The following is a 24,736-nucleotide window of genomic DNA, read 5'->3' on the forward strand; positions in this document are numbered from 1 at the left end:
GACAGGTGCGGGTCAGGTTCAGGGAGCCTGTCTTTTTTTGGGCGTGCAGTAGGCACCAAGTTTGCACCTCAGTAGGTGCCTCTCTACCACCTTTAATGTCTTAGAGGCAGTGGGAGCTACGGGGCAGGCACCGACACGATCAAGAGATGTCATGGTCAAGCAGTAGGAGCAGCAATGTGTTCCTGCTGCGGCACTGCACACTAGCATCCCGCTTTGGCTCAGGCATGGCCTCTCCTCTGCTGGCGTGCCTCAGGGAGACACACGGAAGTCTGCACCCGCCCTGGGTGCACTTACCATTCGTCAGTGAGCTGCCTCGCTCTCCCATGGTGTCCAGAGCTCTAGCCTGGACAAACAACAGGCAGCCCAAATCTCAGCTGCTCTCGCATCAGGTCACATTGGTCTCCTACTTTGCACAGAGGTGCTCCCTTCGCCCCGGGACCACCATCTTAAAAAGCGGGGAGGCTCCACTGCAGTCACCATCTCACCATGGGCAGAGAGCGATCCCCTACTAGTGCGTAGTCGCCAGACAGGATCAGGGGCATGTCACCCTTGGTTGGAGAAGTCAGAAAGCGTCCTGGTAGCCAGTGGATGGCGACAGATGACAGAGGGGTCTGGAGCACTCCTAGAGTGTGACCGCCATCTTGAAGCCCCAAACCATGCTCCCTTTTCCTGAAGTCAGAGGGCTCTGGGTCCACAAACTTGACTTTGCGTTTTGCAATATCAAAATAGCAGATAAAAGCTTCCTTGACCAATCAGACTTGAGTATATATATATATATATATATATATATATATATATATATATATACATACATATATGTATGTATGTGTGTGTATATATATATATATATATATATATATATATATATATATATGTATATATATACTTTTATTAATTTGTGGGCCATGGACATTTCTTGAGCTCAGTTTTGGACACCTCCCCAAATTAATGATACAGCTAGGTCTGTAATTTAACATCTTCGTGCCTAAACCAAAACAATTTAGAAATGTTAATTTCTCAAACTAGCTAATTTACACCAAGCCAACAAAAAAACACTCCCTTGAGCAAGGTCCTACCTACATGCAAAGTTTGGTGCAATTCCGTTGACTTTAATTTTCATTTTCTTTCTTTAAAAAAAAAATCTAGTTGTAGGCCTAGCCACAAGTGCCACAACTGCTGCCAACATGGGGGGGGGGGGGGGGGGGGGGGGCAGGTGCAGCATGTTTAAAGTGAGTGCTGCCAAATAGTCTCTGGAAAAACTATATTATGGTGCCATGCACCAGAGTAGTGGGAGGCCTTTCTTTTTCCTGGCATGATTCGGACGGGGATTAAATGGGCAGACAATAAAAAAGAGCAACAAAAAATGAAAAAAAAAGCACAGCAACAGGGTGCAAAGTAAAGTGAAAATGAAGACAGATGTGAAAGGTTAAAACTGAAGTGGAATGGTTGGAAGAACAGACAAAGAAAAGCAGGCTGTAATGAGTAGCGTCACACCCTGGTCAGAATTGCCACTACTGGTAATCATGTTATGAGGGATCTCCCAAGATTTTCTTGTATGAAATGTGTCCTCATGTCAGTTGTCAGAATGCATTAAGTGCGTACATTTTATAAAAGTTTGCTTAATTCCCTAATAAAAATTTATGTACCCACCAGCGGCAGCTCCTCCGCTGCGATGGAAGAACATCACCTCCCCCCCCGCACCAGGAGCAGCCGCAGCAAATCCTTGAACAAAGAAAGGATAATAAACTAAGTTTATTATCCTTTCGTTGCTAAAGGGGCAGGGCTTTGGGGATGACGGGGATGAGGGAAGTTCACTGTGCACTCCACTCAGTGCACATATGTGTTTGGCTGGCTGTCTCTGGCAGGCCAAACACACATGCACACTGCTCTCTCCAGCCCAGCACTGTGTTGCTGGGCTGGAGAGAGCAGGCACAGGCTCCCAGTCTGCCTGAGCATGCCCTAGCTGGGCGCTCCCAGCCAGTTCTAATGATGGGAGCTTGTGCTGCCTGCTGAAGACAAAGAGGAGCGTCGGAGTGGCGCGACGTGGCGTGCAGGTATGTTTAAAAAAAATATATTTGTATATTATTAATATCCCCCCCATACCACCCCACTGCTGGTAACCCCGGAGAGCTGCGACTGGCACCCACCCTAATTGCCACCCTGAAGTCAGTTGATGAAATCAGTAGGATGATTCCCTGAAGTGTCTTGAAAAGAATGTTCCTTATTCAACAATTCAGAACTTTCACACCTATGACCATCTTGAAGCCCCGACACCTTGACCACAGAAATTATGGCGCAGACTCCTGTACTTCTATTTCTGAAGCTAATGATGGAACATTGTCCTCATCTGATGGCGATCCTGGAGATCCAGAGAGAATGCAGCTGTCTTTTCTGGAAATTGTGGTAAAAAAAATCAGACTTAGCAACTATGCCTGGAGCAAGAGAAGTTAATGTATTATATCATCCTTCCTACACTACCAAAGGCACTGACGAGTCTGAGATGGATTGCTCACGAGCTGCCAAAATGTGTTGGATGGGTCGTCCTACCTGCATTCTGAGGCATACCTCTGCATAGTCAAAAGTTGTGAACCCAGCTTTAGTAAATAATGTCTACAGAAACGTTTCCATATTGCATGCTTGGAGGACTGTTGTCATTTTCTGAAAGGTTGAAGAAAGGAACCCTTTCTAACTCCCACCACTTCCCCAAATGGTAGGGGTAATTTTGTTGTTGCTGTATGAAGGAAGAAAAAGGTTTTTGAAAGGATAGGTAGTGGCGGCTGGCATCTATGGAGATAGATGGGGCAGGCAAATGGGTGATGGGTAGTACTAGTGGCATGCACTATCATGCCACAAGCAAAATTATGAAAATAAAATTACCTGACATGCACAACACTTCCTCCTCCCCCCTGCACGTCGTCTTTCTCTGCAGTCCGGTGTTCAGCATGGGCCCCAGCCAACTCCCTTAACCAATCCTGGTACTGCTCTCATGCTGTTAACCAGCATGAGAGAAGAGTCAGGATTGGAGGGAGTGGTCTCTCTAGGTGCCCCCGAAAGTGCTGGAGGCCTGTGCTTGCTCTAACCCAGCTGTCTTTGGACAGCTGGATTAGAGGGGTTCCAAAGTGCACATTTCTGCCTGGCCAAAGGGACATGCGCACTTTGAACTGAAGTTCCCAGGCAGCCCACTGTCCTCCATGCTGCTGCCACTTCGAAGGCCCCTCCCCGACCTGACACGCGGTTCAGGATGCGTGGATGAAAAATGAAATGGTAATAAATCAACTTTATTACCATTTTATTTTTCATCTCTCTGGGGCTTTTGGAGGCATTGTAATTGGCGGGCTGACACTCCTGCTCCCTAATGGAGGAGCCTCCCCAGAAAGGCATGTATTCTTCAAGTTCGATCTAAATAAGTGTGTTCCCTCAAACAGTATGCACAGATCAGTCAAATTCTGTGAGGCATCAGTATGCCAGCCCTTTAAAAGATGGTTGTGGAAGGCAGCAAGTGATAATTGTAATTGGACCTCTCTTTTGATGTTGTATAAGATTTGATGTTCCTTTACATCCGAAAGGTTTGAACACTTAGGGCCTCATTACAACCCTGGCGGTCAAAGACCGCCCGGGCTGTTTTGGAGATTGTACCCCCAACAGGCTGGCGGCACAATCTTGTGGATTATGACCGCGGCAGAAGCGCCACGGTTGCACCACTGGGACAGGCGGTTTATCCAATGGTTGTCCCGGCGGTGTTGCCCAGGGGATTACGAGTCCCCTTCCCGCCAGCCTGTCCATGGCAAAAGGCTGTCTGGAAGGGGAGTCACGGGCCCCTGGGGGCCCCTGCAATGCCCATGCACTTGGCATGGGCAGTGCAGGGGCCCCCAGGCACAGCCCCTCACTGCTTTTCACTGTCTGCACAGCAGACAGTGAAAAGCGCAACGGGTGCAGCTGCACCCCTCGTATGGCCGCAACACCGCCGGCTCCATTAGGAGCTGGCTCCCATGTTGCGGCCGACATCCCCGCTGGGCAGAAAATCTGTTTCCGCCCACCAGCCCAGCGGGGATGTTAAAATGGGGCCAGCGGGAGTGCGGCTGCATTGGCGGCTGCACGACGTTTAAACCTTGGCCGGCGGCGGTGGCCGCCCGCCAAGGTTGTAATGAGGCCCTTAGTCCCCTCCTCCATAGCCCTGAACAATAAATTGAAGTCTGAGCAGAAAAGTCGGCCATAAACGCACCAGATTCCCAGCTTGCAGTGCCAGGTGGTATACAGAATACACATTCAGTGATTAATTCACCTTTTTATCTGTAGAATCTTTCAGAACAGCATCTTTCAATATTTACGTTTGCCCCCAAAACCTATCCACCAGTGAATGCACAGGATCAGAATCTGGTAGTTTAGTGCCCATATCCACCCTGGAATAGAGTAAAGCCCTGAAACAAAGTAAATTAATTCTGCTTGGACCTTTCTATTCCCAGCGAATGACATCAAGCATTTGTAGACTGATTGGCAGCCCCTCCAGAGGAAAATGTTGAAAATGCCACAGTACAGTGTCAGTCCATGTACCAGGAGTAACTGAAGCCATAAAATCAATGATTTCTAAAGTGTGAGCTATAACCCCAGAGAGAGGATCTTTCCCAATATATTTTCTCTGCTATTCCTGGGAGCCTTCCTCCTCATCACAGTCAGACCAGAGCCAGTTGTCTCTCAGGAGTGCTTACACCATGATGGCCCACCTACACTGAGTTTTGCCTTTGAAGGTGGCTATTTTCGTAACCAGAGTATGTCACAGCCTTTCATATTCTTCTTCTCTTTAAGCCTTGGGGCCCTCATTCTATTTGTGAAGGAGATCTGGACCAGAAAGACGATACATCCAATTGATGCTTCATAGAGTGCGTCTCCATGCCCAGAGTGAACATCCACGAAAATAGCATTTCAAAACACAGAGCACAAGCATTTGCCTTGTATCTCAGACCTAACAAGTCTAAGAACAACGTAACTGTTTGATCTCTCTCAGACTCCCTTCTCTCATTCGGAGACAGGAAGAACCCAGCAGGATATTGTGAATTCTTGGCTATTAATAACACTCACACATTTATCGGTGAAGTGAGCATTCATAAAATCTTCCTGAAGTTTCAAGTCTCTGGATGGGATGCTTCTTACAAGTCATGACTTCGACAAGGGATACATAGTTATATGTATTCATGTCTGACATTATATGCCTCTGTTTTTGTCCGTATGTACTTGTGCCAACATCCTCAGTATAATATGTGTACACTTTATTATAATTTTCTGTGACCATACAGCTCTAGGGTGTCATTTGTCTGCCACTGTGTATTTTCCTTTTTCTCTGCCAAGCTTCTCACTTGTGCAGCCTTCCCGTGTCACCCGTTTGGTGTGTAGCTATACCAATAAGTACCAAATAAATGCATAATAAAATAACTATTTGGCCATTTCCCTTATTGCTTGTCTAGAGAGTGATCAATAAAAAGTGTCCATATGTCACAGAACTCTATACTTTAGATTAAAGTAAATTAATGAATGCAGTAAGTTCATGGTGTGGTGTAAAGGTGGTCAGAGACTAATGATAAAGCTCACTAGGAGACAGAGTTTTATAAATGATATGGTGATTGCACTGAGGCATGTGGTTTGGGGGTGCTGTCTAACTGGACAATTCAGTAGCTGGAAACACTTTTATGGTGTTGATGGAGGAAGCTTTTCATAGGTCAAGCAGCACAACAGTCCACCAAATTACTGCTAGAAGCACAAACAAAACGATGGATGTGGAACTTTGTAGCTTGGTGTGTGTGAGTAAGCAAAGTACAGAGGAGTAGGCACCGGTTGTAGAAAGAAACTGTTTAAGTGAGGTGATGTTTGAAGGCTATGGTGAGGTTTAGAGGCCAGAGTTACTGCTTGATGAGGCTTTTTATTTTGTTGAGGAACAGGCTGCCAAACGCGTAGCTTGTTGTGGGGTTGGAAGAGGAAGGGTTACATTAATAGGGTGATGAAGTTGAGGGGGAAAGATCTGGAACAACGTGTCCAGAACAACGCCTGCGTTGTTCATGCAAGCGGGACGACGCTTGCCTGAACAACGCAGGCCTTTTCTCTGCCTTAACCATGCATGCGCTAAATAACGCACATGTGTGATTAAGGCAGAGAAAAAGGAAGATCCATCGGGATAGGATGCGATCAGGTAAGTGGGGCTGGGGTAGGGTTCGGGTAGTTTTCGGGGTGGGGCAGTTGGGGTGGTTAGGTTTTTTTTTTTAAGGGGTAAGGTTGGGGGGTTGGTACTATGGTTTTTAGGGTGGGGTGGGGGGGTCGGGTTATTTTGTTTTTAGGGGCAGGTGTGGGGGTGTCAGGGTCCAATTCCTCGGGATCTGTGCGTTGCTAGTTAATGGCCCACCTCCAGGCAACACCAATTCAGGTGCTGTAATAGCACTGAAGATTGGAGAGGCCAGGCAGGGGGAAAGGGAAGTAGGAGAGGAACAGCTTGGAAGTAAATATGAAAAGGAAAATATTAAATACAAAGAGAACAACTATTATAACATTAAACGCTGGTCAATTATTTATATTGTAATAGTTTACAAAAAATAATGTGGGATAAACATGTCAAAGATAGAGCAATGCTCCCTAAGGTCAACTAAGAAGCTACAAGCGATGATATTCCAGAACTCATATAATATCATACATCCATAGGAAAGATAATCTTTGCCAGAAGCTTTTGGAAGGACAAACCAGAAACAGGCCGTCAAAAAAGTCTCAAGAAAATTAAAGCTAACATTAGATGCTGCTTAGTATTAATATAGTTTACTTTATCTTCTGCCTTAGTGCAAAAAATACGAAGCAGTAGTTGCAATGAAGAATCATTTAGCTAAACAATCCCAAAATAAACTGTTGTCAACATCAAAAACATTTAAAATAACTAAACATATGTTTAAAAGCACACACAAATGTGAATATGTGCTTTTCAATATCATGCGCTTGTAATCGTACTCGTCTTTCAATAATGAGCGTCTTTGTTAAAATAAAGTAAGCAAGAATTAACACGGTACGTTTTTTCAAAGGGAAATCTCTGAAAGAAAAGCCAGCTCGAGAACGAACAGGTAACTATAGCAACAGTAAATCACCAAGCTCCGGGAATAACAGGAGCGGAAACAAAGTATCAAGGTTTCCTTTGAAACTAAATAAACACCGGAGGGGAGAAGCCCCGTCGGAACTGACTCACCCTAGCGAGTCAGACCACTCGCTCAATGAAAAATCCTGGAGGCTTGACAAACGAAGGCAAACAGGAAGGCTCGATCTCAAAGGGAATCCGACCACAGCTCAAGCCCAGGCAAGGTTCCAAAATAGTAAGCACTGGAACCTGGGTGTGGTTGGAATTTATAGAGGTGCCACACCCTAAACATGGCCTCTCCTGGAGGTTGCTGGGAATGGTAGTCCCAAGATAAGGGAATATCGGGGATATGGGCAATGAAGCCACCATCAAGCACTGCGCCAGAGAGATGTACCTTACCACAGGAATGACGGGAAAGGTGTGATTTTGTGCAGCAAAGGGCGTGGCTGGTGCGCGCTACCGTAGGGAGATTATAAGGAGATGCTAGATCGATACTGCGCCAAAGGCATGTGGCTACGCCAGCTCCAAAGCCTGACAGGGGGCTTGGATAATTTTGTATTTAGGGTGGGTGGGGGGTCGGGGTTTTAGGGACGGTGGGGATCAGGGTAATTTTGCATTTGGGGGGTTGGGGTAATTATGTTTTTAGGGCGGGTGGGGGTGGATTTTTAGGGGGCAGGGTAATTTTGTATTTAGGACAGCTGGGGAGTCGGGTTAATTTTGTATTTAGGGCGGGTGGGGGAGGGTTATTAGGGATGTGTGTGGGGGGCAGGGTAATTTTGTATTTAGGGCGGGGCAGGTTTTTAGGGGTGGGGGTTGTGGTAATTTTGTATTTAGGATGGTTGGGGGTCAGGTTTTTTGAGGCGGGGTGGGGAGTTGGGGTAATTGTGTATTTAGGGCAGTTGGGGGGTTGGGTTTTTAGGGGCAAGTGTGGGGGGTTGGGGTAATTTTATATTCAGGACAGGTGGGGGTCGGATTTTTAGGGGTGGGGGGTTGGGTAATTTTGTATTTAAGGCAGGTGAGGGGTGGGTTATTAGGAGTGGGGTAGTCAGGGTAATTTTGTATTTAATGGAGCAGTGAGTTTTTAGGGGTGGGGTAATTTTGTATTTAGGGCTGGTGGGGTGGTTGAGTTTTTAGGGGCGGTTGGGGTAATTATGCATTCAGTGCAGGCGGGGGTTGGGTTTTTAGGGGCGAGGGTGGGGGTCGGGTAATTTTGTTTTTAGGGGTTGGGTAGTTTTATTTTTGGAGGGGTGGGGGTCGGTTTTAGGGCTCAGTGTGGGTGGCGGGGTATCGGGGTAGTTTTTAAAGAAAGGTGGGAGGTCGGGGTACTTCTGTTTTTAGAGGCGGGGCAGGGTGGTTGGGGTAATTTTGTTTTTAGGGGTTAGGTTGTTTTATTTTTGGGGTGGGGTCGGTTTTAGGGCTAAGGGTGGGTGGGGTATCGGGGTAGTTTTCAAAGGTGGGGGCCCGGGGTACTTTTGGTTTTAGGGGCTGGGGGTCAGGGTAATTTTGTTTTTAGGGGTTGGGTTGTTTTGTTTTTGGGGGTGGGGGTAGGGTTCAGGGTTCAGGGTGGGTGGGGGGTATCGGGGTAGTTTTTAAGGGTGAAGGGTTGGGGTACTTCTGTTTTTAGGGTGGGGGTGGCATGCAACAACCACGCATGCTGTTTCTGCACATGCCTTTTGTAGGCATGCATTTACAATGAAAAATCGTAAAGTCATGTGTGGCAAAGGCATGCTTGGAAACAACATGGTTGTTGTTCCGACCGCGTTGTTCAGGCATGTGTGGTTGCCGCATGTGTGGCTCCATCATACAACCAAGTTGAGGTCTTTGTGAAGAGATCTGTAGAAGTTAACAATGGAATGCACAGAGAAGGCTGCTGCACAGTGAAATCTAGTGCATTGGTCCAGAGCTTATCTAAGTGGTGGGGGTGGGATTATTTTTGGATATTAAATAGTTTGAGATCTGCTACATTGGCTGCTTCCGTGATTGATAGTAGGGTATAAAGTATGAAATGCAATTTTTGGTTGCAAGAAAAAGCAGATGACATTATCCTGGAGAAAAATGATGTGGTTGTTGGTCTGAATGAGGCAATTAAATATTTAAGCTATGGAATAAGTTTAGCATTCTACAATGGAGCCTAACTAAATGCCGAATTACCAGTCAATCAATATTGTGGTCGTGAAGTATGAGTTAAGGAATAGAAATAAAATGATTTCGATGTAATAGATAAAAATGTCTATGAGGTTTTAGCAAGTACTCTACTTGATGAGGGCAAAACAAATGAGGGATTAGAAACCGGTTGCTTGAAAGCACAACAACATTTATTGAGTGCCAAACTGATAAATAGCCCTTAACGATCCGTTCTCTCAAAAATGTCAGTCAGTGTCAATGTTACAAATCTAACATGCCTCATTTACTTTTCAGCATTTATTACTGAGCTGGCAAAAACTGAATGGGGATTCATAAACATGAACACAGTAAAATTACAGGAACAGATCGAATGACTTACAATTAGGTAGTAATAAAATAACAAAATATGCATAAGGAAAATGAAAACAAATGCAAATATGCCAATTGACTAACAGTAATATAAACTTTAAACAATGTGTAAAGGAATAATTAAACAATTAAAAATGTAGTAAATACTAAGAAATAATAGGCAGTTCAGTCAAAGAGCAAACCAAAGAATGAAATGAGGTTGACCGTTGCACTCTCAAAGTACTGGTTTAGGTGTTGCCAAAATTCAGTAATTTGCCCAATATGTGTATTAATATTTACAGAGGATTACTTTTCTTTCTGCTCACTAGTCTGGTTCTTGTGAGAAAATAAAACATTTTAAATATCAATCTGACATTTTAAACATAAATTAAATAGGTATACATGGTGTAGGAAATGGGCTCTGCCCATTTAGACTTCTTGCTTCGGACTACCTAGTTTTTGAACGTTTACTGTGAGTGAGTCTCACATCTGGGTCTCACATCTGGAGTCTCACTCACATTAAATTAATAATAAATCGACTGAGCATGTTAACTTCCAGTGTCTGCCTTTTACGATAGGGCCTTTGCCACACAGCTAGGGTAAGAGGCACAGGGCTAGTTACATATGAGGATGTGAGCACATGGCTGTGCTGGCTGCGAGTGTGAGACTATGGGCATGGACAGCCTGGCATCTGTGCACAAATAGCTTGTCTCAGAAGGGACTGTGCAAGGGGTAGGCCTTATAATATGGACCTGTAGTGCTTACTGAAGGTCTGTAGCATTTTCACTTTATTATACATTATATGCAAAATCTGCCCTAAAGAACAATTTTGCAATGTTTAGGTCCTTACAGTCCAGCAAGGTATCAGACTGGGGTAAACCTGCACACAGAGATTGAATTTGAGGTCCCTAATAACCAACATCCACAGTTTGTGGCATTTAGGATTTGCCATATTGCTCTGGTTTGGCTCTTAATCAGATTCTGAGATGTCACCTTTCTACTGGGCTAGGGGCCATTGACTGTTCTTGATTCAGTCTGGGAAGAGAAAAGGGTAGAGAAGACATCTGCATCTGTAAATTAGCTTGTCACAGTGCACCTGTACTGGAACAAAGAAAGGGAGTTCAGACTTCTAGAGTCAAAACATGTGTGATTCCCCTTTGAAGATTCGGTGCAAAGTTAATAGGCAGATGTGTCATGAAGGGGTGGATCAGAGTATCAAGGGAGCTCTTATCAGAAACAAATTGAAAGTGCCATTTTGGATTGTCCCAGAATATCCCGCAGGAGGGTTAGGACAGGGGTGGAGAAATGATGTGGCATCCTAGAACTGGACACTGGTTACTGCCCCCTAAAATGTTTCACTCCCAATTAAGACCCTGCACAAAGGAAAGACTGTTGAGAAAACCCTGGACTTTACAGTAACAACAGCAAAAGGATCTCCTGCTGGAAGGAGAATCCATCTGATGTCCTGCAGAGATGGACTAAGGACCTGACCAAGCTGGCCCTCAGGCCTAGGATGTGTCTTTCCAGGGCAAGTGGTTCCCACTAAGGAGTGCTATGAGAGCCATCCAAAGCCCCCCAGCAGGTTCTGTTGACTTCGCCGTGACTCCTGTGCTGACACATAAGTGCTCTGCAAGACAGCAAGGTGACCGTGAGGCTTGGGGAGTGCGGTAGGGAGGGCATTCTGCTAGCTGGCTGTTGAGGAGCTGTGGCACACCGAAGAGAGCCCCAGGAGTGGAAGGCAAGGACAAGTGTGGCACTTTAAGCAGTAAAAATACAGACCCCCAGACATAAAGCACCCTTTTTAGGCCAGGATGACTCACACAAATGCTCCTGGTGGCTAGAGTTGCACACCAGGAGAAAAACAAACAAGCTAAGGATGAAGAATTGGCCCCACAGGGCCATAGGGATGCAGTTTTTAACATTCGCTTTTATTCAAACCAGAAAACGAAAACAAATGAGCACATAGTCCCCTGCCTTCCTTTATCTTACTTGCTCCAAGGAAGTCCAAATCCCCGTGTGTCTATGGAAACCCCTCGATTAAAAGACAAGGGTGTGTGTGGGCCTCCCTCCCCAGAGGCCCAGATGACACATGGACCCTATCACCTGGACACCGAAGGAAAAATCCTCTAGGTGGGCCAATGGCATGGACAGGGAACTGAGCCTGGCTCCCACCATGGGTGGGACATATAAAGATGCTCCTGCTTTGCGGGGGCAGAGAGACGTACTGGCAGCTCCTGCACAGCAACAGGAGAGATGTGCTGCATGCCGGGGGCCAGCATAGGGCTTGAGGCTCCCCAAGAGCCCAAAACAAGCACCTCTGTTATGAGTTTCCTGGGTGGGACCAGGGCATCCAAAAGGGATCTCGAAAAAAGCAAAAAATATGGCTTTCCCCTGCTTTGAGGTTGCAAAGAGCAGCTTCCCGCTCATATCATATTCATGACTCCATGGTGAGGAGAGACCCATAACGCCCCATGTGTGCTTAATATTGCCCATTTTCCCTCTCAGGGTGTCCCTAAGTAGGGGTAGGGTCATCACCAATTGTGTTTATACTATTGTGGGGGGGTGGAGAGGGATCTGCGTGAAGTGCACTAACCCCCACAGAAGTTTTAAGTAGAATATGCCTTTAGTCTTCCATGGAGCTAAAGGCATTCCCCTGGGAGAGGTTTGCCATGTATTAAAGCACTGTCAGAGCTGGAGCTTTTGCTCCTGAGCTCTGAAGTATGAGAAACCCTTGTGGTTAGTTCTGTGGCTGCATTTTGTAGCAGGTAAATTGATAGGAAATGGACATAGATGCTTTTTAAGTAAATATGCTATAGTGACAACATTGATGTTGAATAAAGAGCGGTTACCATTGAAATGACTGCTATTCATTAATACTGTGTTTATTGATTTTAATAGTGGTCTCATATTGATACATGACATGTGACTGATTTGTATTATTGTTGTGGCAAGATGACATAGCCAGTAGACCTGCCTTACATATACTTACACCGCTTTTGCTGTAATGTTGCAAACAGTATAGGTAGGGCCATATAGCAATCATGGGGTTCAAGAACCACTAGAGGTGTGATGTGACATGAGGATGTCACCAAAGGTACATCCATCTACCTTAATGTATATATTTGTAACTTAATGTGTAGCATTTAGTAGTGTGTGTGTATGTGTGTGTGTGAAATTGAATTCCTAGCCTCCACCCCAAGTAGGTTTTAGACTCCTGTGCTTCGCTAACCTGAGAGTGTGAAGTTCTATAATGGGGTAGTTGTTCCCCAGTAAAGAGACATTTGGGGACCTGTTACTTATAATGGACTGCCATCACTTGCAGCCAATAACCCTATTTTTTACAGATTGTAAGATATAAATTGACTTCCCTATAGAAATGCCAGTTCAGAGGTTAGAACTTTTGATTGCATATGATCAAAAATCCTGTCTCGAAGAACTGGCATTATTTTCAAATGCTAGCAATTAGGTGAAATAGTTGTATTTAACAATAGTAGAAGTGGATAAACAAATAAGGAGAATTAGAAAGGAATTTGGTACGTTCATACTTCGAGCCAAACAGATATGTTAGTGACCCTCCTTCTTGTAGTTCCACGTGGAAGACTATTTTGCAATTAAATTATTATTTTTGTTCTGCCATATGTACTTCAATCACTGCACACAGAAGAGTTAGACGTTTTTAACAGTGTCAAATTAGGAGTTTTTTGGGGAAGACTCAAGGTAAATACTCTTTTTGTTCCACCATGTAGAGTACTATGATTATTTTATCATATGATTACAATAATCACATAACTGTTGTAAAGTCTAAGAAGGCAAATATGGCAACAAAATATAGCACAATTATGTCTTCTTTTACACTGACTCCAACCACCTTTGATTTTTGTTTACAGGGTTATTCCACAATGATGTTTTTATATGTTTAATACTAAAAGAAGCTAATCAAAAGAGGCATCCCTGTTTGCAGAGGTCTGTAGCCTGGATTCACGTACTTCTTTCACTGAAAACGTTCAAAAACGAAACTCGAGTAGTATCAGGTAATAAAAATTACAGAGCCTAGAAGCTGTCTGTCAGCACTAGTGGTGCAGAGTCTCTGTGTAGCTTTGTGTTGGCACAACAGAGGTTACAAATATGGTAACAGAAAATTTGAGCCAATCAGTGAATGTGGTTATCCTGAGGTCACTTACTTTTCTAATATAATTTGAGTTTCACAAACAGACAAGCCAATGATCCCTTGATTGAATTTCTGTTCACCCCACGCACAATAGTTAATACTTAATTTAAAATACACACACTAAGGCCCTCATTACAACCTTGGTGGGCGGTAACCGCCACCCGTCAAGGTAGAACCGCCGGGCGGCCACCAATGTGGCTGCACTCCCGTGGGGTCTATTATGAGATCCCCGCTGGGCCGGAGGGCGGAAACCTGGTTTCCGCCCGCCGGCCCAACGGGGATCTCGGCCGCAACACGGGAGCCGGCTCCAAATGGAGCCGGCGGTGTTGCGGCTGTGCGACGGGTGCAGTTGCACCCATCGCGCTTTTCACTGTCTGCATAGCAGACAGTGAAAAGCTCCATGGGGTAGTGCAGGGGCCCCAGGGGCCCCACGACTCCCCTTTCCGCCAATCTTTTTTATGGTGGTTCTTACCGCCATGAAAATGTTGGTGGGAGGGGGACTCGTAATCCCCTGGGGGACTTAAACCGCTGGGACCAAGTGGCGGGAAACCGCAGGTCCCGGCGGTGTGACGCCTGGAAGCACCACCAGCCTGTTGGCGGTGCTTCGCAGTGTTGGAATGACCCCCTATGTCCTTTTCTACTCTAAAAATAGAGCTTAGTGTGTTAAACAACCTTTTTAGGGTTCAGTTAGGAAATTGTTATGTGACAGAACTGGTATGATCAGGGCTGGGAAGCAGGTGTTTTCGAGAGCAGCTACTAGTTGAGGGAGCACGTTTAGTCACATAATTTAGCTTTCATGCATAACTTACTCAATATATTCGGTTACTTTGGGCCTTAATAACGAAGCAGGAAATATTCCTTATTCTTTGTTCTCTGCATTCCTACTCTGCATAGGCATATTTGTTTAAAATTTATTTGGGAAGAAGTGACAGCACATAGCAGATAACAGGTCTATCCCTCCTCTGTGTGGATCAAGCTAACTTCTCTTTAACTGTGAAGTGTGCCCAGGGTTAATGGAATCAGTGATGCAAGGGTTCGGCAGAACAGATAAACAACAAGAATAAACATATCAGGCCACCACATAACATAAGGCCCAGATATTTGTGTGTATTTATGATTTTATTTACAGCATGTAAGATGTTTTAACGTGTTTTCCGATTAGAAGAGTTTAATAGCTTTCTTTGCAAGAATGATAGAAGTGAGAAAAATAGGTATGAATATTTAAACATTAGTTTGAAAATATTGAAATTGATATTTAGTGTTAAATTTAAAAAAACAACACAAATTACTGGTGAATGTGAAAAAGGATAAGAACATTTCAATGGAAGTAACATTGTAGAGGTCAGGCACCATATTATGGGAGTTCCTTGCTGTGTAGGAGTTTGTTTGATTAATTCTGGGTTGATGTTTTTTTAATTTGTTTTAACACCCAATGTGTAAGCTGCACTCTTAAGGTGGAGCTAATTTTGGTGGTAGTCCAATGAGATTTAAGAGTGGTACATAATATGCAGGTGAACACGCTTGGAACGACCTACAGAATCCTTCTGCACACTCTATTGACTGTAGGCCAAACTGCCAGAACTGACTTCTTAAGTATACAAAAAAAGTGATGGATGTTATTCTTTAATTAATTTCAGGTACTGTTAATCACTCTGGCGTCATCCCAGACCATCACTATTTGGCACACCATGCCACCTCAGTTTGGACCTTGCCATATGCAAATCAGTCATGACCTGCTCCAGGGGGAACAGCCAAGTCTGAACTGCTAGGCCCATTTCTCCTTGAAATGGAACACAAGCAACCCAGGACCGGTTTCGCCCTAGTTAGGGCTCATCAGCCAGAGACAGCTTGGTTCAAATGACAGTGTGCACGAGACCCATGTCTGGGCATACCCTTTATACTTAGGGTGACACAGTAAAGTATACAAAAAAAGTGATGGATGGTATTCTTGGGTTAATCTCATCCACTTGTAATTACTCTGGCCGCATCCCAGTCGATTAGTAATTTGCACTCCATGCCAGCTTGGTTTGAACACAGTCATAGGGAAACCCGTCTTGACCCTGCTCCAGTGTGAGCTGATTTGCACATGGCTGGATGCAAACTGAGGTGGCATGGTGGAAGAACAACAATGAACTGGAGTGCGACTGGAGCAACTGCTAGTGGTTGAGATTAATTCAAGCTTTCCATCCATCACTGTTGCTGTTGTTGTAGAACTCTGTCCTAAGGCTTGTCATCTACTGACTGAAGAACTTATTTTCAAATTTAATCTTTGAACAGCTCTGAAGAAGGACAACCTGTAAAGTTGCATTTTGGTATGGCTCTTGAAATCTCACCCTTTTAAATTACATTTTTCTATGAATTCTTTTACCAAGTTGGAAAACCTATTTTTTATGTATACTAACAGTCATTTTAATTAGAATGTTTTCTTTTGACAGTGGTAGTTCTTTCCCACGGATTGGTCAATTGTGGCATGTTGTTCGATTTAATTTATTTTGAACATTGAATGTGATAGCTAACTGGTGGAGGTCTGGTGTATAAAAGAGCAGGACCATGGCGTTTACTGCAGAAAAACACGTTCATTTATTTTGTGTAAGCTATATTAGTGCAAAACTAATCTTCTTTAGCAATATAGCTTCATCAGGCATACTTTGATCAATGTATTGATATTTATTTCTGAAAGCTAAATCCCATTGCCAATATCCCCTATTCCTAACCTTTGCATAAGATATTGACACGTATAATAGGAAGTTATTTTGGGAGATGAAATTAGACATCTGCTGTTCGGAAGTAAGCATCTTAGGTTCATTATTTTATCCCCAAAACATAAATGTTACTTACATAATAGTTGATGTACCTTGAGTCCACATAGTCACTCCAAGATAATGCATAAGATGTATTATTTACATATAAAGTAGAATAAAAACAGTTAAATCTTCCTGTTTTTAATCACTGCCGTAAATCTGTGATAATGGTATCCATAATGATTAGACTGTCATCCTTTTGTGCTAACAATATTGTCCCTAATTTTATTTTCAGGGGGGTCTTTTGTTGTATGTGGCATGCAAATTGTTAAACGTTCATTTGAAGGTGTGTGAATACTTGATTCCATTGTTTAGTTCCATAATGTAACTAACTGTTTCATTACGTGCTGTCTCTGCTGTCAAATTAAATACTTTCTTTCCGTGACCATGTTTGATGGTTGAACTTTGCCAGATTTTTAAAAAATGTTTTAATTTAATTATAGGTTATGTTAACTGTTGTTTAATTTAAATATCGTCCCCTAACCTATTGTGTTACTCAATTGGTTAGAGTAAACCTGTCGCAAATATTTACTTTAACAACCTTCTGCGGTTGCGTTTTGCCCTTCTTGGTTGTGGTAGTTCTGTGAGCTGTGAAAATCATTGTTCTGCTGACCAAAAACCCAGGTTGAAACATGTACCAGATCTAATTAAGTTCTCTTTGTACAAAAACAGGCAGGGGGGTTATTAACCCTTTTTAAAATTGACCAGATCTTTCTAGTTAACTTATATTTGTGAATAGGTCTGTAAGCTCCCAAAGATATGGTACAGGATGTAGGGAAACTAGCTATTATTAACTCCTTGGGAAATGTGAAGAGTTATGATGTATATTTTAAAAAACATAATGTAACTTACCTAATTAGGAGGTCTCATGACCATTAACTAAATTGGGAAAATTGATCTAGCCATTAGTTATTTTATCAAAGAAATAGAGAAAATGCATGGATACTATAGATAAACTAGAAATAGGTTTTGTTGCAGTAATTATTATTAAGTTTGTCGAATTCCAGGAATTCTTTTTTTTTCAAGGGAAAAATATTGGTATTGAATTTATCCTTAACCTTATTATGCAAATAAAACAACAAATATATATTTTTTAATCTAACAGCAGGAGTTTTGTATTTTTCTTATCTTTGAACTTGTAAATCCTTTTTTAATTTATGCTTTTAGGATTAACTATGATTAAGGGAATACAATTAATAAATGAATGGAAACACCAAATGATTCAGTATTAGAACCACTTATCATATAAGTGTACCATTTATTTAGCCAAATAAATATTCTGTTTTATTCAGCCCAATAAATAATATATTGTATTCCAATTCTTGGTACATCCAGAAATTATCTTTAAACTATGATCAAAGTAAATGAAAGGGTTATGTGTTAAAGCACACAGGTCCCTAACTTAAAATACAATGCTGTCTGTATAAGCACATGCGTTTAATCCATATTCTGCCCAATTACAATAACTCTAAAAAGCTGAGAAGACCTACTAGAACATACCAAGGCCCTCATTACGAGTCGGGCAGTCCTTGGACTGCCAGACTCGTGGTGGCAGTCTTACGGCTGTCGGGCCGGCGATAAAGACCGCCATGTTATGACTTTTGGCCAAATCCAAACTGCCGAAACGCCGTCTGTAACGTCAGGGCAGTCAGACAGCCAGGCCAGAGGTGAGCACCTCGGCCTGGCGGTAGCCGTAATACCGCCACCGGTATTATGACTCGGCAGACCACCAGCATTTTCGTGGCAGTCGCACCGCCACATCCACCCAGCGACAGGAATTGCCATTGCTGTCACCGGCAGACACCCACCCACACGACCACACACCTACATTCACGCACCCCAACTCACCCACCATTCGCTTACATACACCCCCACACACAAACTTGCACACAGACTCACCCATTCACTCACACACACGCACAAGAACACACTCATTCACGTGCACACAAGCACTCAAACAGACACATACACTTGCATGCACGCACTCAAAAAGACACATACACTTGCATGCACATGCTCAAAAAGACCCATACTGTGAGAAAACAGTGCTGATTGCAGAGGTCCCCTAACTTTTTGCCCATATTTTTCACTTTTTGCTGGTGTTTTCCTGTCTCTGATGGTGCCCTAGGTACTGCTAACGAGTCCCAGGGCCTGTGCTCTGTGTAAAATGAGTATGCAAATTAGGCTAATTATATTTGACTATGTCAAACTACCTATAAGTCCCTAGAATATGGTAGGGCATGTATGTTTAGGGACCCCAGCATAGGTGGTGCACCAATATGTGCACTTCTGAGGTGCCCAGTGTCATTTTAAATGCAGGCCTGCCTTGGTGGCTGATTTTAAACTAAAGTTATATGCAAATTCAACTTTGAAATTAAAAGTATTTTCAAAGTCTTAAACTACCTTATTTTTACATATAAGTCACCCCTAAGGTGTGCCAAAGGTGCCGCTAGGATTGGGTGCCATGTAACTATAAGCAGGGATCTTATAAAAATAGTTTTATAAGCCCTGGTGAGCTAAAATAGCCAAATTCGTTTTAGGCATTAGTGAATGGCATCCAGAGGCTAAAATGGATTTTAATTAAGAAAGTCTCCTTAAATGTCAGATACCTAGAGTTTGGTATCAAATTAATTGTTAAAATAAATCCCACAACTTATAATTGTTGGATTTAATATAACTAGTTCAGATAAAGCGTTTTAAAACTCTACCTGAAAGTTGCCAACTTCAGTTCTGTAGTGCCCTTCTCTGATTGGCCAGCCTTGATGAGGTGTGAAGTGGCCTGGTCTAACACAAAGGATGTGCCTGGGGCGAGATTTGCCTCAGCAGATGGGGAAGCAGGAAGTGGGGAGGGCAGCTAAACTAGTCTTCCAAGGCAAGGAGGGGCATTTGGAGTAGCCCAGCACCTCCCTCACATCCTGCAACCCCAGACAACCAGGTGCCCTCCTGATTAGATTAGGAGACGTCAGGAGAGGGGTGTGTTTAGGATTTTTAGCCACACCAGTGGGTGGGCTCAGCCAGATCTAACCTCCAAAAATCACTTTCAACCATGTTGGATTTTTGAGAAATGTTGCTCCCTGGGATTGATTTTTGCCACGCTTCCTAGGAAGTGGTCATCAAAGGTGGAAGGAGCCTGCCTGTGATTGGATACCGAGGACCCCCCTGTTTTTCACCCAGGAGCAAGGATAAATATGGCAGAGCTGCACTCACACCACGGATCCCTACAAGGAAGAACATCAGAAGAAGAATGATTACCTTGGTGGATCCCTGACCTGCAGCTGGACACTGCACTCTGAAGGACTTCACCACAAGAAGGACTTTGCCTGGTTCAACTGGTTCAAGGAGGGACTCACTGTTTGCTACATGTGAAAAATAGCTAACCAGAGTCCCCTGCATCAAATCCTAAAGATACTGACCAGCTGACTACTGTCCAGTGGCCATTTTGGAGTTTGAGGCAGGTGCTTTCTGGGAGTTGGAGTCCGAACCCTGAAGGAGCAACTCAGAGCTTCTGGAACCTTGGGGAGAGCTGTGGACTCCTAAAGGACCTTTAAAGACCTCCTAGAGGAAGATCCAGAAGTTTCGAGAAGATTGGGGAACTTTTTGGAAAAAGCTCCATAGAGGTAGCGACCTTCCGCAGTGAGTCTAACCGGCTTGCCTCAACCAAGGCCTGGCCTGACTTGCAGATTCGCCGCAGTGAGTCTAACCGGCTTGCCTCAACCACGACCCGGCCTGACTTGCAGATTCGTCCCACTGAAGAAAATCTCCAAAAAAGTGACTAAGTATGAACGTAGAAAGTTGACCAGGACCTCCTGCGCAGTGTTTCCGAAGAGGGCTCCGGGGACGTCAGATCAAGATTCAGGTTTGCTGGTCAAAGGATTTTAGTCTAAAAAAATCATCTAAGTCTGAATGTAGAAATCTTCACCGAGGTCTCCTGTGACTTGCATCCGAGGAAGGGCTCCTGGGAGTTCGGATAAGACCGGCAAATTGATCCTGCTGAAGAAAATCTTTAAGAAAACGACTAAGTCCAAAGGTAAACTTTTGACCAAGGCCTCCCACTTGCTGTATCCGAGCAGGGCTCAATCGGGGTCGGCCTTAAACTTTGACTTTGCCCCGGTCGATGTGTGATCGGATGACCAGATTGGCGCTTTTTGTTTCTATGCACTAAAAAATACTAAGGTGGACCGCCAGGGTCGCTGTGGCGGTCTCATCGCTGATGGGCCGGTGGTGAAGACCGGCAGATTACGATTGTGGCGGTTTGGCGTGTGCCAAACTACCACTTACCCGTTTCTACCACCAGGGCGGTTGGTCCCGCCGGGCCGGAAATTAGCATCTCCAACCCGGCGGTCCAATGAAGACCGCCGGCGGTATTAAGAGTCGGCTTTCCACCAGGGTTTCCGTGGCTGTAGCACCGCCACGAAAAACCCAGTGGCAGAAACTTTCTTTCCTATCACCGGCAGATGACTCTGCCACCCCCACCCCCACTGCAAGCCCAATACCCCCCAAACCCCACCCTTCGATACCAGAACCACCACCCCCTACTGGAACAGCACCCCCTCCCCCCAACCAGTACAGAGCCCCACTCCCCGCATACACACACAGACACCCACACACATCCCTCGTACACTCATTCACCAACACTTACATACACGCATTCTCTTACATGCATCCATACATGCATTCACTTACACGCATCCATACATGTATTCACTTACAAGCATCCATACACGCATTCATATACCCATACACACATGCATAAACACACACATGCACACACTCATTCATACACGCTTACAAACACCCATACACACACGCATATACACACGCATACACAACACCCCCACCCCCTCCTCCACTGTCGGGCGATCGACTTACCTTGTCCAGTGGGGAGGTCGTCCGGCAGGGAACGGGAACAGGTGCTTCCACCGACGGAAACGCCCCACCACCAGGACACCACCAGGCTGTATTAGTGCTTGTAATACGGCTGGTGGAGTGCCTATGGCGGGGCAGGTTCAGTGGCGGAACCGCCCCAGCGCCTCTGACTGCCAGTACAACTACTGGTGGATTTCAACACAAATTGTGGCGGAAATCCCTTTGACTCGTAATATGGCAGTCAGAAGACCGCCAGCACTCTTCCGGTGCCTGCGGCTTTGGCGGTCTGTGTAAAAGACCGTGGAAGTCGTAATGACCACCGAATATTTTAAAATTTCATATCTCCAGTTCCCCTTATCTGATTTTATTCGTTTTGGTGTCATTTCAAAGATAAAAATATACTCTATTTTCATAAATTGGTGTTCGATTTTTATTGTGTTCTGTGTTCTAGTTACTTACTGGTTTGTGCTTTTTAAATGCCTTACACACTTGTCTCCTAAGTTAAGCTTTATCGCTCATTGACAAGTTACCAAGTGTTGAGCTAGGTTTAATTTATTGAGACCTAACTGGACCTACGTGGAGTTTAGTGGCCTATTGCTAAGTGTAGGTACTTACCTGCCCTTACCAATAATCCACTTTCCAACACATACTCTTGCATGCACGCATTCAATAGATACCCCCTCCCCTCCTCATTCACACAAACATACGCACTCACACACACACACACACATAACACCCCCCTCGGCATACACACACTCACATACAGAGACCCCCTTGGCATACATGCACTCACACACAGAGACACTCCCCTTCCCCCTGCAATCATACACACATGCAGACACCACACACGTTCACACTCCCTCCCCTTTTGGATGATCAACTTACCTGCTTTTGCGAGGTAGCTGTCTTGGGAGGGATGGGTCCCGCCGCTTTCCACCGCTGGGACCGCACAGCCGTGCAGGAAACCGCCGCTCCGTATTATGGATCCTGTTGGTGTGGCTGTGCCAGCGGTGGAAACCGCCTCGATCACGACGTCGGCCAGGCCAACGGTGTCAGATTTCCACCCGAAATCAGACGGAAATCTGCACGATGTTGTAAGATGACGGTCTTCGGACCATCAGCACTGGTGGTCTTTTGGCACCCGTGGCTTCGGCAGTCTTTTGAAAAGACCGCTGACGTCGTAATGAGCACCAAAGTGTTCAACATAGTGATTATGAATTTAGGCCGCCTGAACAATTGCCAACAGCTACCAGATTCAGAGGTGGCATTGTTAATGTATAGGTAATAGAAACGCATACAGCACCTGAACCATGTTATCAAATAAAAAGTGAAAAGACGAGTGAGTTGAAGCTTTGCTTACAAATCCTTTTAATATTAAAATCGTCAATATTGATGCTGAAATGTTACAACTCTGGTTAATTAAGATATAAGCCTGTAATTTTAAATATGATAGATAATTGCCAGGATTAGAATTAATTTTAACAAGATCTTAAGTGATTTATCCATTAAATTAAATTATTTGAACTAAATCAGCAAATAAGTAGTTTACAACACATGGAGCTAAACATCTGTAGAAGGCACCCATTAGGCTTTACCTATTTATAATGACTTAATTGGTGACTCAAATACGGACAACAACCATGATCACATAAATGACCTAACTTTATAGTAAGCATTTGAACCAGATTGTATTGTAAGGGGCTTCCAGATAATTTAGACTAGAAATAATACATTTGTTTAGTATTTTCACTAAAAGATACAGATTATCTTTCTAAAAGCAATATGAGGCTTATTTTTCCTGACATACTGATAATATACAATTAAACTGCCAAGCTTGTTAAGATTGTTTTTGTTTAGATGTATTGTTAGAAGCCTGATGAGCCGCAATTCTTCCTAGTGTTGTAGTCATAAATTAATTCTATAACAGAACCAAATGAGTAGTTATTTACATACAATCTGATATTAAGAACTTTTTATAGCATTTTATTGGTTGTACATTTTTGAGGAGTTAGGAAATTGTGTCACCCTTTAGAGTGGCTTTTGAAAGTATGCCAAAGAGTAATTTAAAAAGAACAATACAATAATGTAAAGAAATACAACTATTCTAAATATACTGAGGATGAAAGCCAGTTATGAAATTCCTCTAGTTTTAAGATTTGAGGTATACATTTTACTAAACAAGCTGTTTTATGTTTCACAAGGTGCATGTTTGTGGTTTGAGTTTAACATATGTCATGAGCACTTTTTAAATTGTCAGTTATCCTTACTATTTTTTGGGAATTGTTTAAAAGAATTCTTTCATTTTCACTTTACCTCCACAGTTAGGAAATATAAACTTGCAAAAATTCTAAGCGTCCTTTTTTTTACATTAATTTACTATTATGTTGATTACTTACTTGCATAGAGTAGGCTCAGTTCACAAAGGCAAGGGTTGAGAAACATGAATTTGGTTCAAGTGGGTTTATTCTAGTGTTGAACCAGACATTCCAGTTTACTCCTGTCTTAAATATCCAGTGCTTTAATGTGTAGAATAGACTCAAGTGGAATTTACAGCTTGTGGAAAATTCTGCATGTACAAACTATCTCCAAATACAAAAGACAAACATTTTCTTAGGTAGAAATTCTTGCCTCCAATAAGCCGTTAAATATGTGCCTGTCTAGAACCCATTCTGAAAAGACACATTCTCAGGCCTATTCCTGGAATACATTTATGCTTCTTTCCAGAGTAAGATAGATATTCACCTTCATTTTCATAATTGCCTTCCTACAAATGCCTACTTTAATGCCAGAAATGCATGAATTCCACAATACTGAAGCTTGATCATTTGTAAAAAGAAAAAAAGAACACTAACCCTGATTCTTCAAATCAAGATTTCTCATTCAGGTTTTGTTTCACATATGCACCCAAGTTTACTTTGAGTACATCAAAGTCTTTGAACTAAGGCTTTAAAAAGCTAATGAAGAAATGGCCACACCTATCCTATCTGAAACCTCCAACTTGTACCTGAGTTATTTACATGTTTGAAAAATAAACTTTTACAGGCTTTCATTCTTCACGGTTAACCTAATAGTGTCTGTCTTTCAATCATGTTACATCTCTCCATAAAATATGATTTGATTGGCAAAATCTAAGCAATAATAATTATATCACACTAGAAAACTGCTATGTTTTTACTAATATCCTCTTTTAATTGAACAATTTAAATATATTCACATTACCTTAAACATATTACAAAATGACCTTTTAAAAGATTAATATAAAAAAGGTGAAGGTCTCACCTTGAACAATCCTTTTGAGCTTATGTTTTACATTTACATTTACAGGAGAAT

Source organism: Pleurodeles waltl, chromosome 6, assembly GCF_031143425.1.
Source record: "Pleurodeles waltl isolate 20211129_DDA chromosome 6, aPleWal1.hap1.20221129, whole genome shotgun sequence".
Taxonomy (NCBI): Eukaryota; Metazoa; Chordata; class Amphibia; order Caudata; family Salamandridae; genus Pleurodeles; species Pleurodeles waltl.